The sequence below is a fragment of the Scyliorhinus torazame genome, chromosome 5, assembly GCF_047496885.1.
Source record: "Scyliorhinus torazame isolate Kashiwa2021f chromosome 5, sScyTor2.1, whole genome shotgun sequence".
Lineage (NCBI taxonomy): Eukaryota > Metazoa > Chordata > Chondrichthyes > Carcharhiniformes > Scyliorhinidae > Scyliorhinus > Scyliorhinus torazame.
Genome location: NC_092711.1, coordinates 166,006,976 through 166,026,364, shown reverse-complemented (window position 1 = coordinate 166,026,364; position 19,389 = coordinate 166,006,976). Strand labels below are relative to the sequence as shown.

Sequence of the window (19,389 nt, the reverse complement as noted above, 5' to 3'; positions counted from 1 at the left end):
GGGAAATAAGAATGAAAGGCGAATGATATACTGTCAGACGGGTTAAAACCCTGTTTGTCAGTTTCCCTGGTAGTCTAGTGGTTATTATTCGGCGCTCTCACCGCCGCGGCCCGGGTTCAATTCCCGGTGAGGGAATGATGCTTTATTGTTGTCCGCCAAAACCATTCAACGAAGCTGAATCGCAGTTTCACAGGAAAGAGCTCTGCCAGAATCAGTTCAGTGACATTTGTCGTTTCATATCAGAGCTGAAAAAGTCACAAGGTCGAGAACAAATACAGAGGCAGGAAGAAACTGTCAGTGATTGGCTGCAATGCAAGTGAGAGAGATGTTGACGCAAGCGCAAATCTGCGTGGTATTGGGCCAGATGTTATTGCTCTCACAGAGAGAAATATCTCCCCGATCTCGGTGCAAATCTCCAACGTGATGACAAGAAAACTTCTAATTGAAATTATTCAGTCCATTGAGGTCACAGGATCTGAATACACCTAAAGAAGCTCAAAGGATGTTCCACTGACTGAGGGATTGTGTAAATGCTGCTCGGAGGTTCAGTGAGCGGGGTATAATCTACCTGCATGTTTCTGAGCCTGTGCTCGGTGTATTGGGAGCTTTGCTCCTGGTTGGAGTGTCCCCGGGATGGGCAGTAACCCGCTGATTGAAGCTGCAGTCCCCGCGTTCGGGTAAAATCCTGCTGCTTGTCCCTCTCTCACCCACTGTGGAGCCAGGCAAGAAATAATCTCATTCAAAACTTGTGGAAGTGTAAATGTCACAGGGCTGTGAGATGACGTGTTGTGTTAATGTTTAACAACATATCGGAACCAGGAAGCTTTCCTAATAGTTACAGATGAGTACTTTTTAATATTCCTGCCCAGTGTGAAACAGGAGAGTTTGTGTTTGTTCCGCAAACGTGTGATAGTTCCAGTTCAGAATAAGAACATCAAAAATTGGAAACTATTCTAATTTTGATCAAAACTTAATTGCGAAAAGGATTAACTATGTTTTCAAAAAGTAAAATGAGTTATTTGAAATGACGAATGAATGTCCGCCGGATGACGTGTTGTCAGTTTCACAGGAGCCACAGTGATAAGGTATGTGGGTTTAGGAAATTGGAAGTTACACATGAGCAGCTTTTGGGACTATTTCACCTCACTGTCGATTTCATGTTTCAGCAAACAACAATCGGTGTTGTGATTGGCTGAAGATGTCACTTGTGTTCATTTTAAACATGTAATTTTGTATACTTCTAATGAAAACTCAGAAATCAAAAAAAAAGTGATATACTGTCAACCCAGGTTACAACTTTTATCGTTAGTTTCCCTGGTGGTCTAGTGGTTAGGATTCGGTGCTTTCACCGCCGTGGCCCGGGTTCGATTCCCGGTCAGGGAATGATGAATTATTGTTGCCCAGCAAACCGTTCAACAAAGCTGAATCGCAGTTTCACAGAAAAGAGCTCTGCCAGAATCAGTTCAGTGACATTTGTTGTTTCACATCAGAGCTGAAAAAGTCACAAGTGCAGCAGGTGGAGAACAAAGACAGGGGCAGGAAGAAACGGACAGTGATTGGCTGCAAAGTGAGAGGGATTATGAAGCAAGCAAAAATTTGAGTGGTATTGGGCCAGATTTTGATGCTCACACAGACACAATAATCGCGCCCCCCCCCCCCCTGCGATCAGGGTCCGAATCTCGGGCGTGATGACAAGAAAACTTCGAACTCAAATTATTCAGTCCATTGAGGTCACAGGAGCTGAATACAACAGAAGAAGCTCAAAGGAAATGATACTCACTGAGGGATTGTGTAAATGCTGCTCGGAGGTTAAGTAGCGGGGTATAATCTACCTGCATGTTTCTGAGCCTGTGCTCGGTGTATTGGGAGCTTTGCTCCTGGTTACAGTGTCCCCGGGATGGGCAGTTAGCCGCTGATTGAAGCTGCAGTCCCCGCGTTCTGCTGGCAGCGGGTGAATGGAGAATTCGGGTAAAATCCTGCTGCTTGTCCCTCTCTCACCCACTGTGAAGCCGGGGAAGAGAGAAACACATTCCAAACTTGTAAAAGTGTAAATGTCACAAGGCTGTGAGATGACGTGTTTTGTTAATGTTTAACAACAAATCGGAACGAGGAAGCTTTACCTCATAATTACAGATGAGTAAGTTGTATTGTTTATGCCCAGTCTGAAACAGGGGAGTTTGTTTATGTTCAGCAAACGTGATAGTTTCACTTCAGAAAAAGATCAACATAAACTGGAAACTTCAAATTTTGATCAAAACTTAATTGCGACAAAAAATGTTTTTAACAATTGAAATGAGTTATTTCTATTTACTGATGAATGTCTGCCGGATGTTGCGTTGTAAGTTTCACAGGAGCCACAGTGATCAAGTTGGTGGATTTTGGAAATTGGAAGTTACACATGAGCAGCTTGTTGGGCTATTTCACCTCACTGTCGATTTCATGTTCCAGCGAACAACAATTGCTGTTGTGATTAGCTAAAGATGTCACTTCTGTTCACTCTAGATATGTAATTCTGTATATTTCTAATTAAAACTGGGAAATAAGAATGAAAGACGAATGCTATACTGTCAGGCGGATTAAAACCTTGTTTGTCAGTTTCCCTGGTGGTCTAGTGGTTAGGATTCGGCGCTTTCACCGCCGCGGCCCGGGTTCGATTCCCGGTCAGGGAATGATGAGTTATTGTTGCCCAGCAAAATGTTCAATGAAGCTGAATCGCAGTTTCACAATGCCAGAATCAGTTCAGTGACATTTGTTGTTTCACATCAGAGCTGAAAAAGTCACAAGTGCAGCAGGTGGAGAACAAAGACAGGGGCAGGAAGAAACGGTCAGTGATTGGCTGCAAAGTGAGATAGATTATGAAGCAAGCGAAAATTTGAGTGGTATTGGGCCAGATTTTGATGCTCACACAGACACAATAATCCCCCGCCCCCCCCACCCCCCACACACACACACGATCAGGGTCCGAATCTCGGGCGTGATGACAAGAAAACTTCGAACACAAATTATTCAGTCCATTGAGGTCACAGGATCTGAATACACCTAAAGAAGCTCAAAGGATGTTCCACTGACTGAGGGATTGTGTAAATGCTGCTCGGAGGTGAAGTGAGCGGGGTATAATCTACCTGCATGTTTCTGAGCCTGTGCTCGGTGTATTGGGAGCTTTGCTCCTGGTTACAGTGTCCCCGGGATGGGCAGTTAGCCGCTGATTGAAGCTGCAGTCCCCGCGTTCTGCTGGCAGCGGGTGAATGGAGAATTAGGGTAAAATCCTGCTGCTTGTCCCTCTCTCACCCACTGTGGAGCCGGGGAAGAGAGAAACACATTCCAAAAGTGTAAATGTCACAAGGCTGTGAGATGACGTGTTGTGTTAATGTTTAACAACATATCGGAACCAGGAAGCTTTGCCTCATAATTACAGATGAGTAAGTTTTAATGTTCCTGCCCTGTCTGAAACAGTGGAGTTTGTGTATGTTCAGCAAACGTGATAGTTTCACTTCAGAAAAAGATCAACATAAACTGGAAACTTCAAATTTTGATCAAAACTTAATTGCGACAAAAAATGTTTTTAACAATTGAAATGAGTTATTTCTATTTACTGAAGAATGTCTGCCGGATGTTGCGTTGTAAGTTTCACAGGAGCCACAGTGATCAAGTTGGTGGGTTTTGGAAATTGGAAGTTACACATGAGCAGCTTGTTGGGCTATTTCACCTCACTGTCAATTTCATGTTCCAGCGAACAACAATTGCTGTTGTGATTAGCTAAAGATGTCACTTCTGTTCATTCTAAATATGTAATTTTGTATATTTCTAATTAAACCTGGGAAATAAGAATGAAAGGCGAACGATATACTGTCAGACGGGTTAAAACCCTGTTTGTCAGTTTCCCTGGTTGTCTAGTGGTTAGGATTCGGCGCTCTCACCGCCGCGGCCCGGGTTCAATTCCCGGTCAGGGAATGATGCTTTATTGTTGTCCACCAAACTGTTCAACGAAGCTCAATCGCAGTTTCACAGAAAAGAGCTCTGCCAGAATCAGTTCAGTGATATTTGTCGTTTCACATCAGAGCTTAAAAAGTCACAAGTGCATCAGAGAACAAATACAGAGGCAGGAAGAAACGGTCAGTGATTGGCTGCAATGCAAGTGAGAGAGATGTTGACGCATCGCAAATCTGCGTGGTATTGGGCCAGATGTTATTGCTCTCACAGACAGAAATATCTCCCCGATCTCGGTGCAAATCTCCAACGTGACGACAAGAAAACTTCTCACTGAAATTATTCAGTCCATTGAGGTCACAGGATCTGAATACACCTAAAGAAGCTCAAAGGATGTTCCACTGACTGAGGGATTGTGTCAATGCTGCTCGGAGGTGAAGTTAGCGGGGTATAATCTACCTGCATGTTTCTGAGCCTGTGCTCGGTGTATTGGGAGCTTTGCTCCTGGTGACAATGTCCCCGGGATGGGCAGTTAGCCGCTGGTTGAAGCTGCAGTCCCCGCGTTCTGCTGGCAGCGGGTGAATGGAGAATTAGGGTAAAATCCTGCTGCTTGTCCCTCTCTCACCCACTGTGGAGCCGGGGAAGAGAGAAACACATTCCAAAAGTGTAAATGTCACAAGGCTGTGAGATGACGTGTTGTGTTAATGTTTAACAACAAATCGGAACGAGGAAGCTTTACCTCATAATTACAGATGAGTAAGTTTTAATGTTCCTGCCCTGTCTGAAACAGTGGAGTTTGTGTATGTTCAGCAAACGTGATAGTTTCACTTCAGAAAAAGATCAACATAAACTGGAAACTTCAAATTTTGATCAAAACTTAATTGCGACAAAAAATGTTTTTAACAACTGAAATGAGTTATTTCTATTTACTGGTGAATGTCTGCCGGATGTTGCGTTGTAAGTTTCACAGGAGCCACAGTGATCAAGTTGGTGGGTTTTGGAAATTGGAAGTTACACATGAGCAGCTTGTTGGGCTATTTCACCTCACTGTCGATTTCATGTTCCAGCGAACAACAATTGCTGTTGTGATTAGCTAAAGATGTCACTTCTGTTCATTCTAAATATGTAATTTTGTATATTTCTAATTAAACCTGGGAAATAAGAATGAAAGGCGAATGATATACTGTCAGACGGGTTAAAACCCTGTTTGTCAGTTTCCCTGGTAGTCTAGTGGTTAGGATTCGGCGCTCTCACCGCCGCGGCCCGGGTTCAATTCCCGGCCAGGCAATGATGCTTTATTGTTGTCCACCAAACTGTTCAACGAAGCTGAATCGCAGTTTCACAGGAAAGAGCTCTGCCAGAATCAGTTCAGTGACATTTGTCGTTTCATATCAGAGCTGAAAAAGTCACAAGGTCGAGAACAAATACAGAGGCAGGAAGAAACTGTCAGTGATTGGCTGCAATGCAAGTGAGAGAGATGTTGACGCAAGCGCAAATCTGCGTGGTATTGGGCCAGATGTTATTGCTCTCACAGAGAGAAATATCTCCCCGATCTCGGTGCAAATCTCCAACGTGATGACAAGAAAACTTCTAATTGAAATTATTCAGTCCATTGAGGTCACAGGATCTGAATACACCTAAAGAAGCTCAAAGGATGTTCCACTGACTGAGGGATTGTGTAAATGCTGCTCGGAGGTTCAGTGAGCGGGGTATAATCTACCTGCATGTTTCTGAGCCTGTGCTCGGTGTATTGGGAGCTTTGCTCCTGGTTGGAGTGTCCCCGGGATGGGCAGTAACCCGCTGATTGAAGCTGCAGTCCCCGCGTTCGGGTAAAATCCTGCTGCTTGTCCCTCTCTCACCCACTGTGGAGCCAGGCAAGAAATAATCTCATTCAAAACTTGTGGAAGTGTAAATGTCACAGGGCTGTGAGATGACGTGTTGTGTTAATGTTTAACAACATATCGGAACCAGGAAGCTTTCCTAATAGTTACAGATGAGTACTTTTTAATATTCCTGCCCAGTGTGAAACAGGAGAGTTTGTGTTTGTTCCGCAAACGTGTGATAGTTCCAGTTCAGAATAAGAACATCAAAAATTGGAAACTATTCTAATTTTGATCAAAACTTAATTGCGAAAAGGATTAACTATGTTTTCAAAAAGTAAAATGAGTTATTTGAAATGACGAATGAATGTCCGCCGGATGACGTGTTGTCAGTTTCACAGGAGCCACAGTGATAAGGTATGTGGGTTTAGGAAATTGGAAGTTACACATGAGCAGCTTTTGGGACTATTTCACCTCACTGTCGATTTCATGTTTCAGCAAACAACAATCGGTGTTGTGATTGGCTGAAGATGTCACTTGTGTTCATTTTAAACATGTAATTTTGTATACTTCTAATGAAAACTCAGAAATCAAAAAAAAAGTGATATACTGTCAACCCAGGTTACAACTTTTATCGTTAGTTTCCCTGGTGGTCTAGTGGTTAGGATTCGGTGCTTTCACCGCCGTGGCCCGGGTTCGATTCCCGGTCAGGGAATGATGAATTATTGTTGCCCAGCAAACCGTTCAACAAAGCTGAATCGCAGTTTCACAGAAAAGAGCTCTGCCAGAATCAGTTCAGTGACATTTGTTGTTTCACATCAGAGCTGAAAAAGTCACAAGTGCAGCAGGTGGAGAACAAAGACAGGGGCAGGAAGAAACGGACAGTGATTGGCTGCAAAGTGAGAGGGATTATGAAGCAAGCAAAAATTTGAGTGGTATTGGGCCAGATTTTGATGCTCACACAGACACAATAATCGCGCCCCCCCCCCCCCCCCCTGCGATCAGGGTCCGAATCTCGGGCGTGATGACAAGAAAACTTCGAACTCAAATTATTCAGTCCATTGAGGTCACAGGAGCTGAATACAACAGAAGAAGCTCAAAGGAAATGATACTCACTGAGGGATTGTGTACATGCTGCTCGGAGGTTAAGTGAGCGGGGTATAATCTACCTGCATGTTTCTGAGCCTGTGCTCGGTGTATTGGGAGCTTTGCTCCTGGTTACAGTGTCCCCGGGATGGGCAGTTAGCCGCTGATTGAAGCTGCAGTCCCCGCGTTCTGCTGGCAGCGGGTGAATGGAGAATTAGGGTAAAATCCTGCTGCTTGTCCCTCTCTCACCCACTGTGGAGCCGGGGAAGAGAGAAACACATTCCAAACTTGTAAAAGTGTAAATGTAACAAGGCTGTGAGATGACGTGTTGTGTTAATGTTTAACAACAAATCGGAACGAGGAAGCTTTGCCTCATACTTACAGATGAGTAAGTTTTAATGTTCGTGCCCTGTCTGAAACAGGGGAGTTTGTTTATGTTCAGCAAACGTGATAGTTTCACTTCAGAAAAAGATCAACATAAACTGGAAACTTCAAATTTTGATCAAAACGTAATTGCGACAAAAAATGTTTTTAACAATTGAAATGAGTTATTTCTATTTACTGATAAGAACATCAAAAATTGGAAACTATTCTAATTTTGATCAAAACTTAATTGCGAAAAGGATTAACTATGTTTTCAAAAAGTAAAATGAGTTATTTGAAATTACGAATGAATGTACGCCGGATGACGAGTTGTCAGTTTCACAGGGGCCACAGTGATAAGGTTGGTGGGTTTAGGAAATTGGAAGTTACACATGAGCAGCTTTTGGGACTATTTCACCTCACTGTCGATTTCATGTTACAGCGAACAACAATCGGTGTTGTGATTGGCTGAAGATGTCACTTGTGTTCATTTTAAACATGTCATTTTTTATACTTCTAATGAAAACTCGGAAATCAAAATAAAAGGTGAGTGATATACTGTCAACCCGGGTTATAATTTTTATCGTCAGTTTCCCTGGTGGTCTAGTGGTTAGGATTCGGCGCTTTCACCGCCGTGGCCCGGGTTCGATTCCCGGTCAGGGAATGATGAATTATTGTTGTCCAGCAAACCGTTCAACGAAGCTGAATCGCAGTTTCACAGAAAAGAGCTGTGCCAGAATCAGTTCAGTGACATTTGTCGTTTCACATCAGAGCTGAAAAAGTCACAAGTGCAGCAGGTGGAGAACAAAGACAGTGGCAGGAAGAAACGGACAGTGATTGGCTGCAAAGTGAGAGAGATTATGAAGCAAGGCAAAATTTGAGTGGTATTGGGCCAGTTTTGATGCTCACACAGACACAAAAATCCCCCCCCCCCCGATCAGGGTCCGAATCTCGGGCGTGATGACAAGAAAACTTCGAACTCAAATTATTCAGTCCATTGAGGTCACAGGAGCTGAATACAGCAGAAGAAGCTCAAAGGAAATGATACTCACTGAGGGATTGTGTAAATGCTGCTCGGAGGTTAAGTGAGCGGGGTATAATCTACCTGCATGTTTCTGAGCCTGTGCTCGGTGTATTGGGAGCTTTGCTCCTGGTTACAGTGTCCCCGGGATGGGCAGTTAGCCGCTGATTGAAGCTGCAGTCCCCGCGTTCTGCTGGCAGCAGGTGAATGGAGAATTAGGGTAAAATCCTGCTGCTTGTCCCTCTCTCACCCACTATGGAGCCGGGGAAGACATTCCAAACTTGTAAAAGTGTAAATGTCACAAGGCTGTGAGATGACGTGTTGTGTTAATGTTTAACAACAAATCGGAACGAGGAAGCTTTGCCTCATACTTACAGATGAGTAAGTTTTAATGTTCCTGCCCTGTCTGAAACAGGGGAGTTTGTTTATGTTCAGCAAACGTGATAGTTTCACTTCAGAAAAAGATCAACATAAACTGGAAACTTCAAATTTTGATCAAAACGTAATTGTGACAAAAAATGTTTTTAACAATTGAAATGAGTTATTCCTATTTACTGATGAATGTCTGCCGGATGTTGCGTTGTAACTTTCACAGGAGCCACAGTGATCAAGTTGGTGGGTTTTGGAAATTGGAAGTTACACATGAGCAGCTTGTTGGGCTATTTCACCTCACTGTCGATTTCATGTTCCAGCGAACAACAATTGCTGTTGTGATTAGCTAAAGATGTCACTTCTGTTCATTCTAAATATGTAATTTTGTATATTTCTAATAAAAACTGGGAAATAAGAATGAAAGGCGAATGCTATACTGTCAGACGGGTTAAAACTCTGTTTGTCAGTTTCCCTGGTGGTCTAGTGGTTAGGATTCGGCGCTCTCACCGCCGCGGCCCGGGTTCAATTCCCGGTCAGGGAATGATGAATTATTGTTGTCCACCAAACCGTTCAACGAAGCTGAATCGCAGTTTCACAGAAAAGAGCTCTGCCAGGATCAGTTAAGTGATATTTGTCGTTTCACATCAGAGCTGAAAAAGTCTCAAGTGCATCAGGTCGAGAACAAATACAGAGGCAGGAAGAAACGGTCAGTGATTGGCTGCAATGCAAGTGAGAGAGATGTTGACGCAAGCGCAAATCTGCGTGGTATTGGGCCAGATGTTATTGCTCTCACAGACAGAAATATCTCCAACGTGATGACAAGAAAACTTCTAACTGAAATTATTCAGTCCATTGATGTCACAGGATCTGAATACACCTAAAGAAGCTCAAAGGATGTTCCACTCACTGAGGGATTGTGTAAATGCTGCTCGGAGGTTAAGTGAGCGGGGTATAATCTACCTGCATGTTTCTGAGCCTGTGCTCGGTGTATTGGGAGCTTTGCTCCTGGTTGGAGTGTCCACGGGATGGGCAGTAACCCGCTGATTGAAGCTGCAGTCCCCGCGTTCTGCTGGCTGTGGGTGAATGGAGAGTTGGGGTAAAATTCTGCTGCTTGTCCCTCTCTCACCCACTGTGGAGCCAGGCAAAAAATAATCTCATTCAAAACTTGTGGAAGTGTAAATGTCACAGGGCTGTGAGATGACGTGTTGTGTTAATGTTTAACAACATATCGGAACCAGGAAGCTTTCCTCATAGTTACAGATGAGTACTTTTTAATATTCCTGCCCAGTGTGAAACAGGAGAGTTTGTGTTTGTTCCGCAAACGTGTGATAGTTTCAGTTCAGAATAAGAACATCAAAAATTGGAAACTATTCTAATTTTGATCAAAACTTAATTGCGAAAAGGATTAACTATGTTTTCAAAAAGTAAAATGAGTTATTTGAAATGACGAATGAATGTCCGCCGGATGACGAGTTGTCAGTTTCACAGGGGCCACAGTGATGAGGTTGGTGGGTTTAGGAAATTGGAAGTTACACGTGAGCAGCTTTTGGGACTATTTCACCTCACTGTCGATTTCATGTTTCAGCGAACAACAATCGGTGTTGTGATTGGCTGAAGATGTCACTTGTGTTCATTTTAAACATGTCATTTTTTATACTTCTAATGAAAACTCGGAAATCAAAATAAAAGGTGAGTGATATACTGTCAACCCGGGTTACAATTTTTATCGTTAGTTTCCCTGGTGGTCTAGTGGTTAGGATTCGGCGCTTTCACCGCCGTGGCCCGGGTTCGATTCCCGGTCAGGGAATGATGAATTATTGTTGTCCAGCAAACCGTTCAACGAAGCTGAATCGCAGTTTCACAGAAAAGAGCTGTGCCAGAATCAGTTCAGTGACATTTGTCGTTTCACATCAGAGCTGAAAAAGTCACAAGTGCAGCAGGTGGAGAACAAAGACAGGGGCAGGAAGAAACGGTCAGTGATTGGCTGCAAAGTGAGAGAGATTATGAAGCAACCGAAAATTTGAGTGGTATTGGGCCAGATTTTGATGCTCACACAGACACAAAAATCCCCACCCCCGGGCCCCGATCAGGGTCCGAATCTCGGGCGTGATGACAAGAAAACTTCGAACTCAAATTATTCAGTCCATTGAGGTCACAGGAGCTGAATACAGCAGAAGAAGCTCAAAGGAAATGATACTCACTGAGGGATTGTGTAAATGCTGCTCAGTGGTTAAGTGAGCGGGGTATAATCTACCTGCCTGAGCCTGTGCTCGGTGTATTGGGAGCTTTGCTCCTGGTTACAGTGTCCCCGGGATGGGCAGTTAGCCGCTGATTGAAGCTGCAGTCCCCGCGTTCTGCTGGCAGCGGGTGAATGGAGAATTAGGGTAAAATCCTGCTGCTTGTCCCTCTCTCACCCACTGTGGAGCCGGGGAAGAGAGAAACACATTCCAAACTTGTGGAAGTGGAAATGTAACAAGGCTGTGAGATGACGTGTTGTGTTAATGTTTAACAACAAATCGGAACGAGGAAGCTTTGCCTCATACTTACAGATGAGTAAGTTTTAATGTTCGTGCCCTGTCTGAAACAGGGGAGTTTGTTTATGTTCAGCAAACGTGATAGTTTCACTTCAGAAAAAGATCAACATAAACTGGAAACTTCAAATTTTGATCAAAACGTAATTGCGACAAAAAATGTTTTTAACAATTGAAATGAGTTATTTCTATTTACTGATAAGAACATCAAAAATTGGAAACTATTCTAATTTTGATCAAAACTTAATTGCGAAAAGGATTAACTATGTTTTCAAAAAGTAAAATGAGTTATTTGAAATTACGAATGAATGTACGCCGGATGACGAGTTGTCAGTTTCACAGGGGCCACAGTGATAAGGTTGGTGGGTTTAGGAAATTGGAAGTTACACATGAGCAGCTTTTGGGACTATTTCACCTCACTGTCGATTTCATGTTACAGCGAACAACAATCGGTGTTGTGATTGGCTGAAGATGTCACTTGTGTTCATTTTAAACATGTCATTTTTTATACTTCTAATGAAAACTCGGAAATCAAAATAAAAGGTGAGTGATATACTGTCAACCCGGGTTATAATTTTTATCGTCAGTTTCCCTGGTGGTCTAGTGGTTAGGATTCGGCGCTTTCACCGTTGCTGCCCGGGTTCGATTCCCGGTCAGGGAATGATGAATTATTGTTGTCCAGCAAAATGTTCAATGAAGCTGAATCGCAGTTTCACAGGAAAGAGCTGTGCCAGAATCAGTTCAGTGACATTTGTTGTTTCACATCAGAGCTGAAAAAGTCACAAGTGCATCAGGTCAGGAACAAATACAGAGGCAGGAAGAAACGGTCAGTGATTGGCTGCAAGTGAGAGAGATGCTGATGCAAGCTCAAATCTGGGTGGTATCGGGCCAGAATTTATTGCTCTCACAGACAGAAATACCTCCCCGATCTCGGTGCAAATCTCCAGCGTGATGACAAGAAAACTTCTAACTGAAAGTATTCAGTCCATTGGAGGTCACAGTAGCTGAATATACCTAAAGAAGCTCAAAGGAAATGGGGGGAGCAGATACGTGGAGATTTAGCCGGCCGACGGCGAGGGAGTTCTCGTACTACTCCCACGTCCACAAGGTGTACTCCCGAATTGACTACTTTGTTGTGAGTAGGGACCTGCTGGCCGGAATGGTGGGGGCAGCATATTCGGCAATTGCCAGATCGGACCATGCTCCGCACTGGGTAGACCAGCAGTTTTGTAAGGACAGCTTTCAGCACCCACCATGGAGACTGGAAGTTGGACTATTTGCAGATGAGGTGGTATGTGAAAAGCTGAGGAAATGCATGCAGAATTACCTGCAGGTGAACAATACTGGAGAAGTCTCGGCAGCGGTGCTCTGGGAGGCACTGAAGGCACTGGTGAGAGGGGAGCTGATTTCAACCCGGGCGTACAGGGACAGGACAGATAGGGCAGAGTCGGACCGACTCATTAAGGAAATTCTACGGACGGACAGGAGTTACGCGAAATCCCCGAGGCCAGAGTTACTCAGGAAACGACAGAGGCTGCCGGCCGAATTTGGGGTGCTGACTACAAGCAAGGCTGTAGAGCAGCTTAGAAAGGTAACGGTGATTTATGAGCATGGGGAGAAGGCCAGTAGAATGCTTGCACAGCAACTGAGGAAGAGGGAAGCGGCTAGGGAAATAGGGAGGGTAGTGGATGGGGAAGGTAATCTAGTGGGGGTTCCAGCAGGGCTGAACAAGGTCTTTAGGGACTTTTGTAGGAACCTGTACACTTCGGAACCACCCGGGGGAATGAGGCGATTCCTGGACGGACTGACCTTTCCAAGAGTGGGGAGACGTTGGTGGACGGACTGGGGGCCCTGGTCAGGATCAAAGAGGTATTGGGGGCTAGAAGGTCATGCAGTTGGGTAAAGCCCCGGGGCCGGGCGGGTATCCGGTGGAGTTTTACAAAAAATTTGCTGGGATAGTGGGGCCGGTGCTGGTCAGGGTCTTTAACAAGGCAACAGACAGAGGGAGTTTACCCCCGACGATGTCGCAGGCCACCATCTCGCTCATTCTGAAATGGGATAAGGACACGGAGGCCTGTGGGTCATACAGGCCGATCTCTTTGATTAACGTAGACGCCAAGCCACTGGCCAACATTTTGGTGACCAGAGTTGAGGACTGTGTACCGGATGTAACTGTGGAGGACCAAAGCGAGTTTGTAAAGGGGAGGCAGCTGGTGGCCAACATAAGAAGGCTGCTCAACGTGATTATGATGCCCCTGGAGAGTAGGGAGGTAGAGATAGTGGTAGCCATGGATGCTGAAAAGGCTGTTGACCGGGTCGAGTGGCATTTTCAGTGGGAGGTACTAGGATGGTTCGGGTTCAGGGCGGGGTTCATCGACTGGGTTAGGCTATTGTATCAGGCCCCAGAGGCGAACAGGACAACATCGGACTACTTTAGACTGCACCGTGGGACAAGACAGGGCTACCTTCTCTCCCCACTACTGTTTGTGCTGGCCATAGAGATTGCACTGAGATTGCACCGTAGAATTGCACTGAGATCTTCTAGGGTCTGGAAAGGGCTAGTCCGGGGGGGGGGGGCGGGGGGAGTGGAACATAGAGAGTCTTGTTATATGCGAATGATCTGCTGTTATATGTATCAGACCCAATGGTGGGGATGGACGGTATTATGGCAACTCTGAGGGAATTTAGCCGGTTCTTCGAATACAAATTGAACATGGCTAAGAGCGAGTTGTTTGTAATTCAGGCGAGGGGGCAGGAGAGTAGGCTGAAGGGGTTGCCGTTCAGGCTGCTGGGGGAGAGTTTCCGATATTTGCGGATTCAGATGGCACGGGACTGGGACAGGTTGCACAAGCTCAACCTGTCCCAACTGATGGAACGAGTGAGGGAGGAGGTCCGGAGGTGGGATGCGCTCCCACTGTCATTGGCGGGGAGGGTGCAGACTGTTAAGATGACGATTCTCCCGCGGTTCTTGGCTGATCTTTTGTGGACTCAGCTCCACTTTCCGGCCCGAACACCATAACCCTTAATCCCTTTATTCTTCAAAAAAACTATCTATCTTTACCTTAAAAACATTTACTGAAGGAGCCTCTACTGCTTCACTGGGCAAGGAATTCCATAGATTCACAACCCTTTGGGTGAAGAAGTTCCTCCTAAACTCAGTCCTAAATCTACTTCCCCTTATTTTGAGGCTATGCCCCCTAGTTCTGTTTTCACCCGTCAGTGGAAACAACCTACCCGCATCTATCCTATCTATTCCCTTCATAATTTTATATGTTTCTATAAGATTCCCCCCTCATCCTTCTAAATTCCAACGAGTACAGTCCCAATCTACTCAACCTCTCCTCGTAATCCAACCCCTTCAGCTCTGGGATTAATCGAGTGAATCTCCTCTGCACACCCTCCAGTGCCAGTACGTCCTTTCTCAAGTAAGGAGACCAAAACTGAACACAGGATACTACCGACCATGCGTCGAGGTAGGTACTAGAAAGGGTTAATGAGCTACAATTCTCTGGAGCTTGGTGCACAACACAACATGAAGTAAGAGGATAGACTTCAGTCAACAGAACAAGAGACAGCTCCATAGTCACCTGGAAGCTGAGAGCTGGTGATCCAGAGTGAACGGACTGATCCACTGCCTGTTAATTATTATGATTTTGTACTTATTACAATTAACTTAATAAATTCTGCAACAACATTCTTGTACCCGGAATGGTCTGTAACTAGTCAGGAGCTGCAGGTAACTTTCACAACACAGTCTGACGTGTAATTGATTTGAGTGTTACAATTGAGATTGAAGCCAAACCCGGATCTTACAATAGGGTCAAATTTCACATTCTGTTTGGGTAACCTGCACCAACAGTGATGGCTTTTGTAAACTCCTTTTACAGGTTATTAGAAGGGGAGGAGTTACAGAATGAAATTTCACTCCAAACATCACATCAAGATGTGACAGAGTCACTCGATTCATGGGAGCTGAATATCATCGACCTTTGAATTTAGAATGAGAAATATTTGTCTGTTCTTCTGCTGAAAGAGATTTTTAAACATCACTCAGTGTACAGACACTGAGCCAGGCTCATCCGAGTGAGGCATCACTAAAAAAATCCATTTTAAATCTTGCAGCTCACCCAAAGATGGAAATTTCAGCACACATTTCTCCATCTTGTATTTTTTAATGTTTTGTTTGCCCGTTAAATATCCTCGAGTTCTGGATGGTTCATTACAGAACTCAGCTCGAAGACATCAAAACTTGTATCCGGCCTTGCCTGTGTGCCCCATTCGTCAATTCAACTTTGCAGCAGCTCAGTCCCAGCTTTGGAAACATCTTCATCTTTCTGTGAGGCCCCGGCCCCATTGACTGTGACAGGGTTCGTACTGTCTCCGTGAGATTGTTGATGTAAAGTCACGTCAGACCCACACTGCCCGATTTCCAATCCAATTTATTTAAAGGTCCCAGAAGTCTGACTCCAACCTTAAATGTTGTTCTGATCCTGTCAGTAACATTGTTTTGGAACTCACTAGTACCACCACATAGGCAGTCATCAACATGCATCATAAAGATGCCCGAGAGTTTCCTGCCATGGTACCAATAAAGCACGGCAGCTTCTGCCTTCAGGTAGAGACAACCAGACTTGAACAAAACTGATCTAACTGAGAAGTGCCATACATTGAACAAAACATCGTTCAAAACATAAGACAAACTTATTGAACTTCCAAAGTCTTCCATCTACATCTGGCACCGTAGGAGGTTGCAGAAACACTGCCCTCTGGAGGTGATCCCCCAGCGCAAATGCAGCTTTTATGTTTCTTGACTGAAAGTTCGGGAAAATGTCACGAAAGGGCCAAAGAAATTTCAGAATGACCTTTCCCACTGTGGGTGAGTCCACTCTGACCTCTTTATCTCCCAAAGCTTCTTCAAATCCCTGCGCCATTAACCGCACCTTGGGCCTTATAAACGCCATCCGGTTGGACCTTTTCTGTGCAGATCCATTGATGTGATGATGCTGGCTGACCCCTATCTGGGACCTCTGAACACACGCCAAACTCTGTCCAACTGCCAAATCTTGCTGTTTCACCTCCCTTACGGCTTTATCCCCTCATTTTTCAGCAGCTACAAAACCCTCTCGGTCACGGGGACTTCTGCATCGCCCCCTAACATATCCTTGGTGTAAAACCGACAATTCCCTGCCTGAAATGTTCCAGTTATTGAAATTACATTGAATGGATGTCAAAGAAACAGACCAGAAACAGTTCCGAGGTTCTGAGGAATCCCCAGTGGTCAGTCAGACTGAACTATACACGGGTGGTATAAAACAAACAATACTCACCCCGGTATCTGCTGTCCACGGGGACTTTCCTTTAATCAGAGCCGTCAGTGGATCCTGTTCCTGACACCAGACTGTTGTGGGACAAATGTCACTCGGAGTCCAGAGTTGGTTAAAGTTTGGGAATCTTTATTACAAACATGCAGGGAATGCTTCAGCGAACCAAAGCATCTCTGGAAGTAGTTACAATAACACACGTTTATACACAGTACAGTTGCTGCTGTTTTGTCTGTAAGTTAGTGGGAAAGTACAGGACGTCAAGGAAACTCGAAAACAGCTCACTTATTGGCTATATTGACTTCATCTCTCACAAAACACAGCTCGGGAAACAATAGCCAGACCAGTAATCCAGAGTCCCAGGATAATTACAGATTAACTTACTTACCTTGCAGGTCAGCTGTTGAGTTCGGGAGTGAGAGCTGGGACCTTAGAATCAGCGCGGGAATTTTGAAAAAGCGCGGGGGCTGCGAGGCAGAGGGGACCATTTAAAAGGTCGCTGTCTGTGGTGAGGTGAGTACAGATTAACAACTTACTTACCTTGCAGGCCAAGTCGATTTCAGCAGGAGCGGAGCAGGCTAGTCCATTTCAGCGGGGGCAGTGCGGAAGTGATTTCTGGGAGGTAAGTTTCTCCTTTAAATAAATTTTTTTAAAAATTCTAGTGTTTAAGGTGGGAACAGGAAGTCGACCCGCGGACTTCTGGGAAGACCCTCACCAATAAATTCTGGTGGAGAGGAAGTGTGTCTACTTCAATGCCAGGAGTATACGAAATAAGGTAGGGGAACTGGCAGCATGGGTTGGTACCTGGGACTTCGATGTTGTGGCCATTTCGGAGACATGGATAGAGCAGGGACAGGAATGGATGTTGCAGGTTCCGGGGTTTAGGTGTTTTAGTAAGCTCCGAGAAGGAGGCAAAAGAGGGGGAGGTGTGGCGCTGCTAGTCAAGAGCAGTATTACGGTGGTGGAGAGGATGCTAGATGGGGGACTCATCTTCCGAGGTAGTATGGGCTGAGGTTAGAAACAGGAAAGGAGAGGTCACCCTGTTGGGAGTTTTCTATAGGCCTCCAAATAGTTCTAGGGATGTAGAGGAAAGGATGGCGAGGATGATCCTGGATAAGAGCGAAAGTAATAGGGTAGTTATTATGGGAGACTTTAACTTTCCAAATATTGACTGGAAAAGATATAGTTCGAGTACATTAGATGGGTCGTTTTTTGTACAGTGTGTGCAGGAGGGTTTCCTGACACAGTTTGTTGACAGGCCAACAAGAGGCGAGGCCACATTGGATTTGGTTTTGGGTAATGAACCAGGCCAGGTGTTGGATTTGGAGGTAGGTGAGCACTTTGGGGACAGTGACCACAATTCGGTGACGTTTACATTAAGGATGGAAAGGGATAAGTATACACCGCAGGGCAAGAGTTATAGCTGGGGGAAGGGAAATTATGATGCCATTAGACGTGACTTGGGGGGGGATAAGGTGGAGAAGTAGGCTGCAAGTTTTGGACACACTGGATAAGTGGAGCTTGTTCAAGGATTAGCTACTGCGTGTTGTTGATAAGTATGTACCGGTCAGGCAGGGAGGAAGGTGCCGAGCGAGGGAACCGTGGTTTACCAAAGAAGTGGAATCTCTTGTTAAGAGGAAGAAGGAGGCCTATGTGAAGATGAGGTGTGAAGTTTCAGTTGGGGCGATGGATAGTTACAAGGTAGCGAGGAAGGATCTAAAGAGAGAGCTAAGACGAGCAAGGAGGGGACATGAGAAGTATTTGGCAGGAAGGATCAAGGAAAACCCAAAAGCTTTCTATAGGTATGTCAGGAATAAGCGAATGACTAGGGACAGAGTAGGACCAGTCAAGGACAGGGATGGGAAGTTGTGTGTAGAGTCTGAAGAGATAGGCGAGATACTAAATGAATATTTTTCGTCAGTATTCACTCAGGAAAAAGATAATGTTGTGGAGGAGAATGCTGAGCTCCAGGTAAATAGATTAGATGGCATTGAGGTACGTAGGGAAGAGGTGTTGGCAATTCTGGACAGGCTGAAAATAGATAAGTCCCCGGGACCTGATGGGATTTATCCTAGGATTCTCTGGGAGGCCAGGGAAGAGATTGCTGGACCATTGGCTTTGATTTTTATGTCATCATTGGATACAGGAATAGTGCCAGAGGACTGGAGGATAGCAAATGTGGTCCCTTTGTTCAAAAAGGGGAGCAGAGACAACCCCGGCAACTATAGACCGGTGAGCCTCACGTCTGTAGTGGGTAAAGTCTTGGAGGGGATTATAAGAGACAAGATTTATAATCATCTAGATAGGAATAATATGATCAGGGATAGTCAGCATGGCTTTGTGAAGGGTAGGTCATGCCTCACAACCCTTATCGAGTTCTTTGAGAAGGTGACTGAACAGGTAGACGAGGGTAGAGCAGTTGATGTGGTGTATATGGATTTCAGCAAAGCGTTTGATAAGGTTCCCCACGGTAGGCTATTGCAGAAAATACGGAGGCTGGGGATTGAGGGTGATTTAGAGATGTGGATCAGAAATTGGCTCGCTGAAAGAAGACAGAGGGTGGTGGTTGATGGGAAATGTTCAGAATGGAGTTCAGTTACAAGTGGCGTACCACAAGGATCTGTTCTGGGGCTGTTGCTGTTTGTCATTTTTATCAATGACCTAGAGGTTGGGTGAGTAAATTTGCAGACGACACTAAAGTCGGTGGTGTTGTCGACAGTGTGGAAGGAAGTAGCAGGTTACAGAGGGACATAGATAAGCTGCAGAGCTGGGCTGAGAGGTGGCAAATGGAGTTTAATGTAGAGAAGTGTGAGGTGATTCACTTTGGAAGGAATAACAGGAATGCGGAATATTTGGCTCATGGTAAAGTTCTTGGAAGTGTGGATGAGCAGAGGGATCTAGGTGTCCATGTACATAGATCCCTGAAAGTTGCCACCCAGGTTGATAGG

General features: G+C 45.0%; 10 non-coding genes across 10 annotated transcripts; all 10 read left to right on the top strand.

Annotated features, from left to right (window-relative positions):
- Window positions 1-63: 63 nt before the first annotated feature.
- On the top strand, window positions 64-135 carry trnae-cuc (transfer RNA glutamic acid (anticodon CUC)). The gene has a single exon. It is a non-coding gene; the product is annotated as a tRNA-Glu (tRNA).
- A 1,176-nt stretch (window positions 136-1,311) lies between these two features.
- Window positions 1,312-1,383, top strand: trnae-uuc (transfer RNA glutamic acid (anticodon UUC)). Its single transcript has one exon. It is a non-coding gene; the product is annotated as a tRNA-Glu (tRNA).
- A 1,214-nt stretch (window positions 1,384-2,597) lies between these two features.
- trnae-uuc (transfer RNA glutamic acid (anticodon UUC)) lies at window positions 2,598-2,669 on the top strand. The gene has a single exon. It is a non-coding gene; the product is annotated as a tRNA-Glu (tRNA).
- Window positions 2,670-3,879: 1,210 nt separating this feature from the next.
- trnae-cuc (transfer RNA glutamic acid (anticodon CUC)) lies at window positions 3,880-3,951 on the top strand. The gene has a single exon. It is a non-coding gene; the product is annotated as a tRNA-Glu (tRNA).
- Window positions 3,952-5,143: 1,192 nt separating this feature from the next.
- On the top strand, window positions 5,144-5,215 carry trnae-cuc (transfer RNA glutamic acid (anticodon CUC)). The gene has a single exon. It is a non-coding gene; the product is annotated as a tRNA-Glu (tRNA).
- Window positions 5,216-6,390: 1,175 nt separating this feature from the next.
- trnae-uuc (transfer RNA glutamic acid (anticodon UUC)) lies at window positions 6,391-6,462 on the top strand. The gene has a single exon. It is a non-coding gene; the product is annotated as a tRNA-Glu (tRNA).
- A 1,326-nt stretch (window positions 6,463-7,788) lies between these two features.
- Window positions 7,789-7,860, top strand: trnae-uuc (transfer RNA glutamic acid (anticodon UUC)). The gene has a single exon. It is a non-coding gene; the product is annotated as a tRNA-Glu (tRNA).
- A 1,198-nt stretch (window positions 7,861-9,058) lies between these two features.
- Window positions 9,059-9,130, top strand: trnae-cuc (transfer RNA glutamic acid (anticodon CUC)). The gene has a single exon. It is a non-coding gene; the product is annotated as a tRNA-Glu (tRNA).
- Window positions 9,131-10,324: 1,194 nt separating this feature from the next.
- On the top strand, window positions 10,325-10,396 carry trnae-uuc (transfer RNA glutamic acid (anticodon UUC)). The gene has a single exon. It is a non-coding gene; the product is annotated as a tRNA-Glu (tRNA).
- A 1,313-nt stretch (window positions 10,397-11,709) lies between these two features.
- Window positions 11,710-11,781, top strand: trnae-uuc (transfer RNA glutamic acid (anticodon UUC)). Its single transcript has one exon. It is a non-coding gene; the product is annotated as a tRNA-Glu (tRNA).
- Window positions 11,782-19,389: the final 7,608 nt, after the last annotated feature.